This window comes from Terrapene carolina, unplaced genomic scaffold (assembly GCF_002925995.2).
Source record: "Terrapene carolina triunguis isolate 2854851 unplaced genomic scaffold, T_m_triunguis-2.0 Scaffold68, whole genome shotgun sequence".
NCBI classification, from domain to species: domain Eukaryota; kingdom Metazoa; phylum Chordata; order Testudines; family Emydidae; genus Terrapene; species Terrapene triunguis.
The window spans coordinates 6,956,256-6,965,875 of NW_020664419.1; positions in this window are offsets into that span (position 1 = coordinate 6,956,256).

Genomic DNA, 9,620 nt, shown 5'->3' on the forward strand with positions numbered 1-9,620 from the left:
TCACTTGTTTATCAATTTCCCCCTGTGTTCGGTGAATCAGAACTTCTTACATTTAAATGATTAAATTATGCAACTGAGATACAAATGGAAAAGTCTCATGTTTGCCACTTCTCCTGCATTTCAGGAATTTGCGGGTTTGTCCATTGCTATTTCAGGGTTGTTTTCCTAAACTCGGGTCATTTATTTTATAAATTATCTTTGCAGTAATATCGCCAAAGAATCATTATCAGGAGGCTTGAATGGCTCGTGGGATTAGGAAGGGGAGATGAAGCCTTTCACCAGGTCACAAGGTTGAATCCAGCCTTGGACAGTAGAAATGAGCAGCCTGATTCTCCTTTCACTTGCGCTGGAATAGATCAGAAGTCAAGGGCATTAGTACTGGTTGTAAGCGAAGAATCAGGATCCAAAAGTGGCTACCATCTGACTGCTGTTGAGCGGCCATTTTAAAATTACCTACATTAGCATTTTGAAGTCCACCCCGAGTGGATTATTTTAATTCCTTCCATGTAAGAGATTGACAATAGAAAAGTCTCAAATAGACCTCATGGAATTTCTGGCTATTATCCCTTTTCAGGGTATAGAAACTCCGATGGTGTGAGGTCAGTTATTTTTTTTTAGTTGGGTGTTTGATCTGTATGTTTGTTTGGGAGTCTTTTCTGCTGTGTTTTGTGGTTTGATTTTTTTTTCTTGTGGTTTTGGGGCTTTCAATTTTATTACTTTTGATGGAGAGGTGTCCATGTGGTGAATGTCATGCCTGTTACGTTGGGAAGGCTTTATCAAAAGGAAAGTTTGCTGGTCTTTGTCTTTAGAGGACAAGGTTCTGTCTTGTCACTGTTCAGAGTACAGTAATAAACATAGCCAAAGGCTTGGAAAGTAAAGACCTATGAGGAAAGAAATAATTTTCAGTGTATAGAGAAGACAGAGAGAACTCTACATATATGTAAAAAACAAGACGGGGTATTCTTTTTTCCATTAATCAGTAAATCAGAACAAGTAATAGATTTAAGCCACTGCAGCGAATACTAAGAGTAAAATTAAGGAAAACTTTATAAAAGTTGGGTAGTAGGAAAAAAACCTATTGAATCTCACTGTCGGTACTGGGCCAGGGGCTAATATGATGTAAATCTGCAGAGCCTATTTCATTTTACAGCAGCTGAGAACCTGCCCTTTTGTGCTTTAAAGACCCACTTTTTGGCTCTCTAACTGAATGAAGTCACACAGAAATATTTAAGGTGTGTAGTGTGTTCATCAGTAATGTAAGATGTGCCTGAAAGCTAGTGGAGAATCCTGAAAAACTAGCTCCCAGGATGTTTGTAATTAACTACACTCATTAACTGTATAATCACATTTTGCACCCAGAAAAATCTGTGACCTAGTAGCAAGATCTTATGGAAAAGCTGTATGAAGAAAATGTCTTGCCTAGCAATTTTATTGAAGGGGATTTATGGAGATGTTCTTTTACCCAGATAATCTAACTTCAGAAGTGTATGTAGCACGCAAAGCATAATTTCTATGGTTGACAAGGTGTTTCTCTTCTGAAGGTGTCTGCAGTTAAGTAGAGTGAGGATCTTTATGCTCCTCAGTGGATTTGTGATTCCAAATGTCCTAGAAGGAGAAAAAAAATTGAGAGAGTATCAGAGCTTGTGACTTTGTCCTGGGCTTTCCAGAGATAAAATATACAGCATTACTTCACTGTATCACCTAAACCTTCTTTGTTCTCCTTTCAATAGGACGATTAAACAAAGACCTACTAACCAAATTAAAGTATAAAATGAACACTGATATATGGAAACCTTGCCAGAAAGAATGTTAATGAATGAAGTTCTCTAAAGGCATGCTGGCTACGTTTTCAATACAAATAGTTTTATGGCCAATCTCTTTAGTTCATAGCAGTTTTCTTTAGAAGTTTGTCTCAAAGTATCTGAGTTTCCTTGACTGTAGAATGAATTAGATAATGTTCTGAATAAAGTCTCTCTTCACAATCGTGTCAGTCATTCTATTTAGGAAACTCTCTTTCTTCTTTTGGAATCTTGGATCAGCTGTAAGCTAAAAAGTATAAAGCATCTATTAATCCATGTGTGGAGTACAGCAGAGGATGCTGTAATGGGAGATTTAAGACAGCCAAACGGCTTGTACCTGATTGATGTAAGCAGAGGCATTTCATTTAAATATGAAATTTTTCAACTGGCTGTTTGGCTCTTTCACTTGGGACAAGCCAAGATGCAGCTGTGATTCTTCATAGAACTGTCCCTGGGATGCAGTCTTTGGGCCAGATCCGCAGTTGGTGTAAAGTGACATAGATCCATTGGAGTCCATTTGTTTACGCCTGCTGAGAACTGGGCCTTTTGTACATGAAGGTGATTACTTTTACAATTACTTTAAATCCCCCAGGATTCATTTTGCTTTTCCTGGAACATTGATTTTTAAGCCTGGAAATATGGAGTCCTATGTTCCTGGAAATGTATGTAAAATATTATTTCATTTTTGTCAGTGGCTGATGAATAAACACTCATGGCTGACGCATAAACACAAGACTACAGTGGGCACAGAGATATTGTGGATTTGTACCTGTGTTTGTACCTTATACAAATAATGATTGTGTTGTTAGCAATGAAGCATTGCTCGAGATTTAATGGGATGTCAAAATGTTGCCCACCGTACAGGCTTTGTAAAACAAAGCTATTGGGGAAATGTAAGCAGAAAATTTCCCATGATCCTTTTAAAAATTCAAATTGAAAGTTGTTACTAATGAGTAGATATTTCCCTGCTCTGTTGTCAATTGAAGCGTTTTTCAGTGTTGTGCTATTATGTGGAAACTTGAAAGCAAAATCAGCAGAAACTGACTAAAAAAAAAAAAATTAAATTAACGAGCCTATTGTATTGCCTAAACTGGGGGGAGGCTACAAAAAATAACCAGTCTGACTAGTGAAAATTGAATTTGATTTTTAAACTTCAGTTTTAATAATATAAAATGTGAGGGGATTTGTTTTATAAAATAAAAACCATTGCCTGGCAATGTCCCTTTAAAATGTAGTTTTGACAACATACTATATCACGAGCTGTTAAGCCTCAGTCATTGGTTACTGTTCTTGTTGTGAGATGTGTGATGGCAGGTTGTTGGACCACTGTACTGTTGTAACCCAGTGCTGGTAGTGGGTTGTGTGCAAGAGGTCTTGGATACACAACTGTTAACTGCAGTGGCTCTGCTAATAAGAAAACTCAACTGATTCCTGTGAGCGGGTGTGTTGCCAGGGTCATCCTTCCACATGTTCAGGGCCAATCAATATTTGTTTTATTAAACTTCTAGATTTTTCAGTTGAATGTTCTGCATTATCTGTGGGAGCCAAATAATGCAGCAGCACCGCCACAATATTTCCTGATACGAGAGCTGGAAAGAAAATAGGAGTGGGAAGGGGATTGCACAAAATTACTTCCATTTTTAATCCAAATTTCTTTTTCAGTCATTTACTGACCAGCTCTATATTAATACTAAACGTGGTGACTGCTGGTAAATGTTCTCTTTTAGTAGTGACTACAGAGGAGGAAGGATAGCACTCAGCAAATCCGACTTCATCCTTGCCTCTGTTACAGGTGACCGTGGCACTTAATCTCTCTGCTCCCCAGTTTCCCCATCTATAGAATGGGGATGTCATGGAGCCCACAAGGCTAGGGTGCCTCCTCCTGGCGGGTCTGGGGATTAGCTCCTTCCAGAGGTGCTGCACCGTCCTCTGGCAGTCTCTCCACCCATCTTTGCAACTTCAGGAGCTCCTTAGCAACTTAGCCCTCCGGCCAGGTCGCTGTGCATCCTCCTCTTCTGGAGTAACAAAGCCTTTGGGGCAAACTGTCCCAGGCAGTCTGCTCTCCTCTGCCTGGTCTATGTCACTTCCTCCATGACTGGTATGGGAACCTGGGCACGCCTCTACCTGGGGTTCCAGCTCAGGGACCCTCTCAGCAGCAGACAAGATCTGGATACTCTATACCTTGCTGCCTTTCCCATGAGCCTTTCCGGCTCTCTCCTTTCTCGGGTTTGCCAGCCCAAACTCCCTCTTCCCAGGGAGTAACTGTAAACTACCCTCTGTAGTCCCCAAAACACCTCCGTTTTCCCGGGGAGTGACTGCAGACTCCTTCCCTGCAGCTCCTAGCTGCTCTCAGCTTCTGGGTTTTATACAGTTCCCTCCTGTTCCCATCCAGCTGAGCCTCATCTAATTAATCCCTGCTCCTTGGCTCTTCCTCCAGGTGCAGCCTGGACAGATAATTGGCCTGCCTGGCCACCTTAACCCCTTCAGGCCTTGTGTGGAGTGGACACCCCGGGACAGAGCATAACACTTCCTTTTCCCCACTCTGTGTTTTGTCTATTAAGATTGTAAACACCTCAGGGTTGGGAACTGGCTCTTACTATGTGTTTGTACAGTGCCTAACGCATTCGAGCCCTGATCTCAAATTTGCGATGGATGCCCAAAGCCTCCTGTGGGTATAATATTCGGTTAGATATGCCCATGCCTCCTGGCCCCCACTTTGGCCTGGTCCACACTAACCCCCCACTTCGAACTAAGATACACAACTTCAGCTACGTTATTAACGTAGCTGAAGTCGAAGTACCTTAGTTGGAACTTACCGCAGGTCCAGACGCGGCAGGCAGGCTCCCCCGTCGGCTCTGCGTACTCCTTTCACGGAGCAGGAGTACCGGCGTCGACGGCGAGCACTTCCGGGATCGATTTATCGCATCTAGACAAGACGCAATAAATCGATCCCAGAAGATCGATTGCTTACCGCCCGACCCGGAGGTAAGTATAGATATACCCTTTGTGTGACTGTTAGGAACTCGCCTCGCTTTAGAACTCTGTGTCTGAACCGGCTCATCAGTGGGTGCATTGTTAGTTCCATTTTCACAGCTGATGGTAGTGGAATCCTGTCTCTCTTCAGATTATACCTGGACATCTTCCACCAGGTTTCCTCAGGATTTGTATCCATCAGTCCTGCTGCTTCAGATCTGTTTATTCAGATACTTTGTGTGGCATAAGGCAGGTAGGACTAAGCTCCACACTGAGCTCTTATTTTAGTTGGTGATGCTTTTATCTTCCACTGCTGTGTTTTGTTTTGTTTTTTTGTTTTTGTTTTTGGTGGTGATTGTTGTTGTTGTTGTTGTTTTTGTTTTTGAGGCATGTCTGAAAAGCCGCTTGTTGCCTTCAGTTGCTTCTGTGAGGTCTGTCAAAATATATCCCTCACAGATGAGCATGATCACTGCCTTTTGTGGCTCTGTTGGCTGTGTAATCTACGAGAGAGCACTCTCAGTTGCTAGATACTTAGGGGAGAGCATTGTAAAAACAGACAGTGCTTCCCTGAAGCTTCTACTAAGCCCAATGGCAAGTCAACCCAGAAGATCTCAATGGACAAGTCTTTGCTTCAGCATCCAGCAGCCCAGCTGGGCATTGACTATCATAGAACTCCCTGCTCCATTTCAGGCCAACTCCTGCTACGTTTGAATTGCCGCATTTCAAGGCTTCAACACGCTTACATCACTGGCACCCGTCCTTGTGGATGCTGTTGTCTCAAAATCAGCTCTCCTTTTTTCCAGGGTGACCATGGGCCGACTATAAAGAATTTGCCAGACCCAGCATGTTTCAGTCATTGGTCACTGCATGTTGGGCTTCCTGGCCTCCTTATTGTTTGGTATCCATAACACTCCTTAGGAGACAACATTTGGGGAGCCCAGCCACAGTCCATTCAGATGCATGAGCTACATCTGCGGATGGACTCCCATGGAGAAGCTCTCGCTCAGTGAACAATTTACAATGTAGATACTACTTTCTAGAATGTAGGCACTAATTTCTAGTTACCATAGCCACATCCTGCCTAGGATGGAGAAGCCCTAGGATGGCATTGAACCAGCCCTTCCGCCCAGGCAATAATTGTGGTCTCTGCTGTCTATTTCTCCTTCTCAGTTACTTTCTTCCCCACTGCTTGGTTTGCAGGGAAACACCCTCCTCAAATCAATTCACAAAGCCATGGCTGTTCTTTCAATCACCTCTGATGACTCAAGTGTGCCATGATGCCCATGGTAAACTACCCAATGACAGTGACTATGCACGAGGCCGGTTATGGATCTATCAAAATCTCTTGTTAGTTTGGGGGGGGGGTGCATCTGTTTCTATACCTTCTCCTCGAGTCTTGTCCTTATTTTATACTGAAAGCTCTTTGGAGCATGTGCTATTTTTTTATATATTTAAGTGCAAAATGGCGTTCAGCCTGAACAATAATCCTGTGTCCAGCCCAATGTTTGCAGAGTGCCCAGCACAATGGGGCCCTGATTTGGGACTTATAGGCACTGCTGCAATAGAAAACATTGATGTAGGCAGAGCACTTCTTTTCATGAAAGAACCTAAAACATCACAAATGCTCTGGAGATGAAGGCAGGCCTGAAGATGCGATATGCATTCAGGGGCTGTGTATCCCAAATGGTGGCTCCAATTCAGATGAACCTCAGATCATTGTTTTTCAACAACAAGCAGTGGAGTGCTGGTATTTCTCTCATTTCAAGCAGTGGTCAGCAAGGATTTTCCTGGTCACTATTCACTTAGCAAGGAAAGGGTGAGAATGATCCCAGAAGATGGGCCAACTGCTAAAAGACCCTGTGGATTGGAGATTGCTGAAGCAAATAATTGCCAAGTGGAGTTCCCCTTCACCTGTCTTAGTCTAAGTTGCAGATATAGGACCTGATTCTCTTCAGAAGGGCTCAGTACCCACAACTCCAGCTCAAGTGGATGGGAGCTGCAGGTGCCCAGCACCTCTGAAAATTTGGCTCTTAATTCATCAAGTTAATATAGGTTCTATTTTATTTTTTTGGTGCCCGTGTTCAAGGGCAGGTTCTACTTAACACAGTGGTCAGGTTCATGAGGGGCCTTTTGTGTTCCAAATCCCCCTTTCAAGTCCAGAAGCTCCTCGTGTTTTAGATAGGGTGACCAGACAGCAAGTGTGAAAAATCGGGACGGGGGTGTAATAGGAGCCTATATAAGAAAAAGACCCAAAAATCGGGACTGTCCCTATAAAATCGGGACATCTGGTCACCCTAGTTATAGAGTATCACTGTGGTCTACCTAAGCTACTGAAGCCTGTTTCAGAGCCATTTGATTCCTGCCAGCTCAGGTTTCTTGCATGGAAAGTTTTTCTTTCCAGTGGCTGTGGCTTCTGTTTGTAGAGCAAGGGAACCTCAGGGTCTAGTGACTGATCCATCCTACACGACATTTTGCAAGGATAAGATGGCACTACGGACTCAGACAAGATTCCTTCGCAAGGTGGTGACAGAGCTCCACCTTAATGACTTCATCATCCTGCCAAATTTTTCCCACGCCCGAATGCCCGTCGTTGCAAGACCTTGGTTTGCAAGTTTGAGGCTACCAAAGGTCCCCAGGCTTTTATCTGCAACCGGCTGCAGATCTTGATGTCCATCCAACTTTTCACTTCACTTGACATTGGTCCAACAGGTCTGTCTTTACCAGAGCCATGGTTAAATGGCTGGCTGATTGCATTATTTCTCTTTGCGCTCTCTGCAACTTTTGGATTGCCTATGTTGGTTGTGAAGTTACACACTTACAGAATGTTATTGCTTGGAATTCTGGCATGAATCCAGATTTGGCTTCATATGTTGCACAAGCGGTTTGAGTTGTGTGCTCGTAACTTTTTCTCCCCCTAGCTATTTTAATTTTCTGGGATGACTGTACAATTTAGCTGTTTATGTCTGCTATGATGTGTCCTTATCATTATCAAAACTTTATTTCTTTGCTACTGCTGCGGCTGTGAGAGATTGCCAGTAGCACATGTTTACTAGTCTGAGACCTGCAGGTTTCCTTTGTGTGAAACACAACTGACTACAATTAGTCATCTTCTGGAGAGACACCTTTGGAGCTTTTCGGTGTCCTGGAGTGGGCTCTATTGTGAGTCATACCTTTTTGAAGAAAAGAACATTACTTAACTGGGTGTGGAATGTAGTATGATAGCAGATATCTCCACAGAACTGGGGCTCCATTGAGTAATTCTTTGATTGCTACCAACGTATTGCAACAAATTAACTGATGGTTAGCGGCAGTGAGAGCTGCTATATCCTCAGCAAGGCAAGGATCTGTTGCCACCCCTTGTGTTAGTTTAATGGCTTCAGAACTCTAAAGCTATGATAGTTCCCATCAGTCCCACCTGTAGAGAGCATGGGAATCCATTAGAATTGCTTGCTTAGTATGACCAAGGACTAATTTGTTTAATACGTGTATTACAAATGGAGAAAATGAGGCAGAAGTTCTAATGTGATTTATCCCAGGTAGCAAAGTCGAGACTACAATTCAGAGCTTCTGACTTCCAGACTGGTCTCTAAACTAACCAGATTATTCTAGTCCTGGAAAAGCTTTAGGTAAAAATAGTGGCCTTGCGTTTGCAGTTCAACCATATCCAAAACCAGAATAAATCTCTGAAATGTTAACCGTCCAAAAACTGGATTCTGCTTTTTTGGCCCTTCATATCCGTATTTGCAGCTAACAACTGTTTTAATTGTGATGTCGGTTGCTGATTTGAGCTATATGTTCCTGCTTGGTAAATCTGGTGTTACCTTTGTAGGCATCTTATTATTAACTGAACATCAAGGATTCCTTCTCGCATATATAGTGTGTTGAGCCTAAATGTGCGGTCTCAGCTTTATCAGTGCAGCCCTCAGGAATCCCTTCAAAGATCCATCCAAAGCTCTGTGACCAGGGCCGGCTCTAGGTTTTTTGCTGCCCCAAGCAAAAAAATTTTGGGCTGCCCCCCACCCCAGCCCTGGGCTTTCCCCTTCCCCCCCCAACTGCACCCTCCTGCCGCCCCAGCCCTGGGTCACTGGTAACTCGCTCCCAGGGCGGGTCATTCAGCAGGAATTTTGGATGTGCAAGGAACACAGACAGGATTGGTTCCCATATGGTTACAGAACTGCAGTAAAGTGGAACAATTTTCAGCTTGTGTGACTGGAGGATATCTGGATGCATATTATAAGACTGTCCTACATAAATGAGGAAAAGTTGAGGTGCCTTTATTCTTTTGTTCCATTCTTTGTTTCTATGGGGAATGCACTATCATGGTCTTCCTTTTAAACAAATAAAACTAAAACTTAAAAAAAAAAAAACAAGCAATGGCCGTTGAAAATAGCAATTCCAGTCCTAATAACCACTGGGAAGCATTTCTTGCTCAATTTATTCTACTTTTTCTACAGCAAGTTACAGTGGATCCGTATATTTGATTTGGGGGAAATGAAGTAACAGCTGCCCAAATTGAGCTTGAGCACTCCTGAATTTTGAGGGTGTTCAAATCTGGAAGGCAGGTGCTAGATTCCCTTTCTGAATATTAGCTATATCTGGAAAGGAAAAGTCAATTTCTGCTTCCATGGCTCAGAAGTGGAAATCCTCCTAAGTGCCTGGTACTGTATCTAAAGCTGCCCAGGTCCAGAGCCTCCCCTCCCTTACTTTCCATTTTAAATTCTAGTGGGATCCACATACCTCCCTTGCTAGGCTTCAGATAGAGAGGTGCACCGTCCATTTAGTCCCCCCAATTCCTTCTTTGGCGGATAGCCCAGGGCTGGGGCGGCAGGAGGTGCGGGGGGGGGGGGG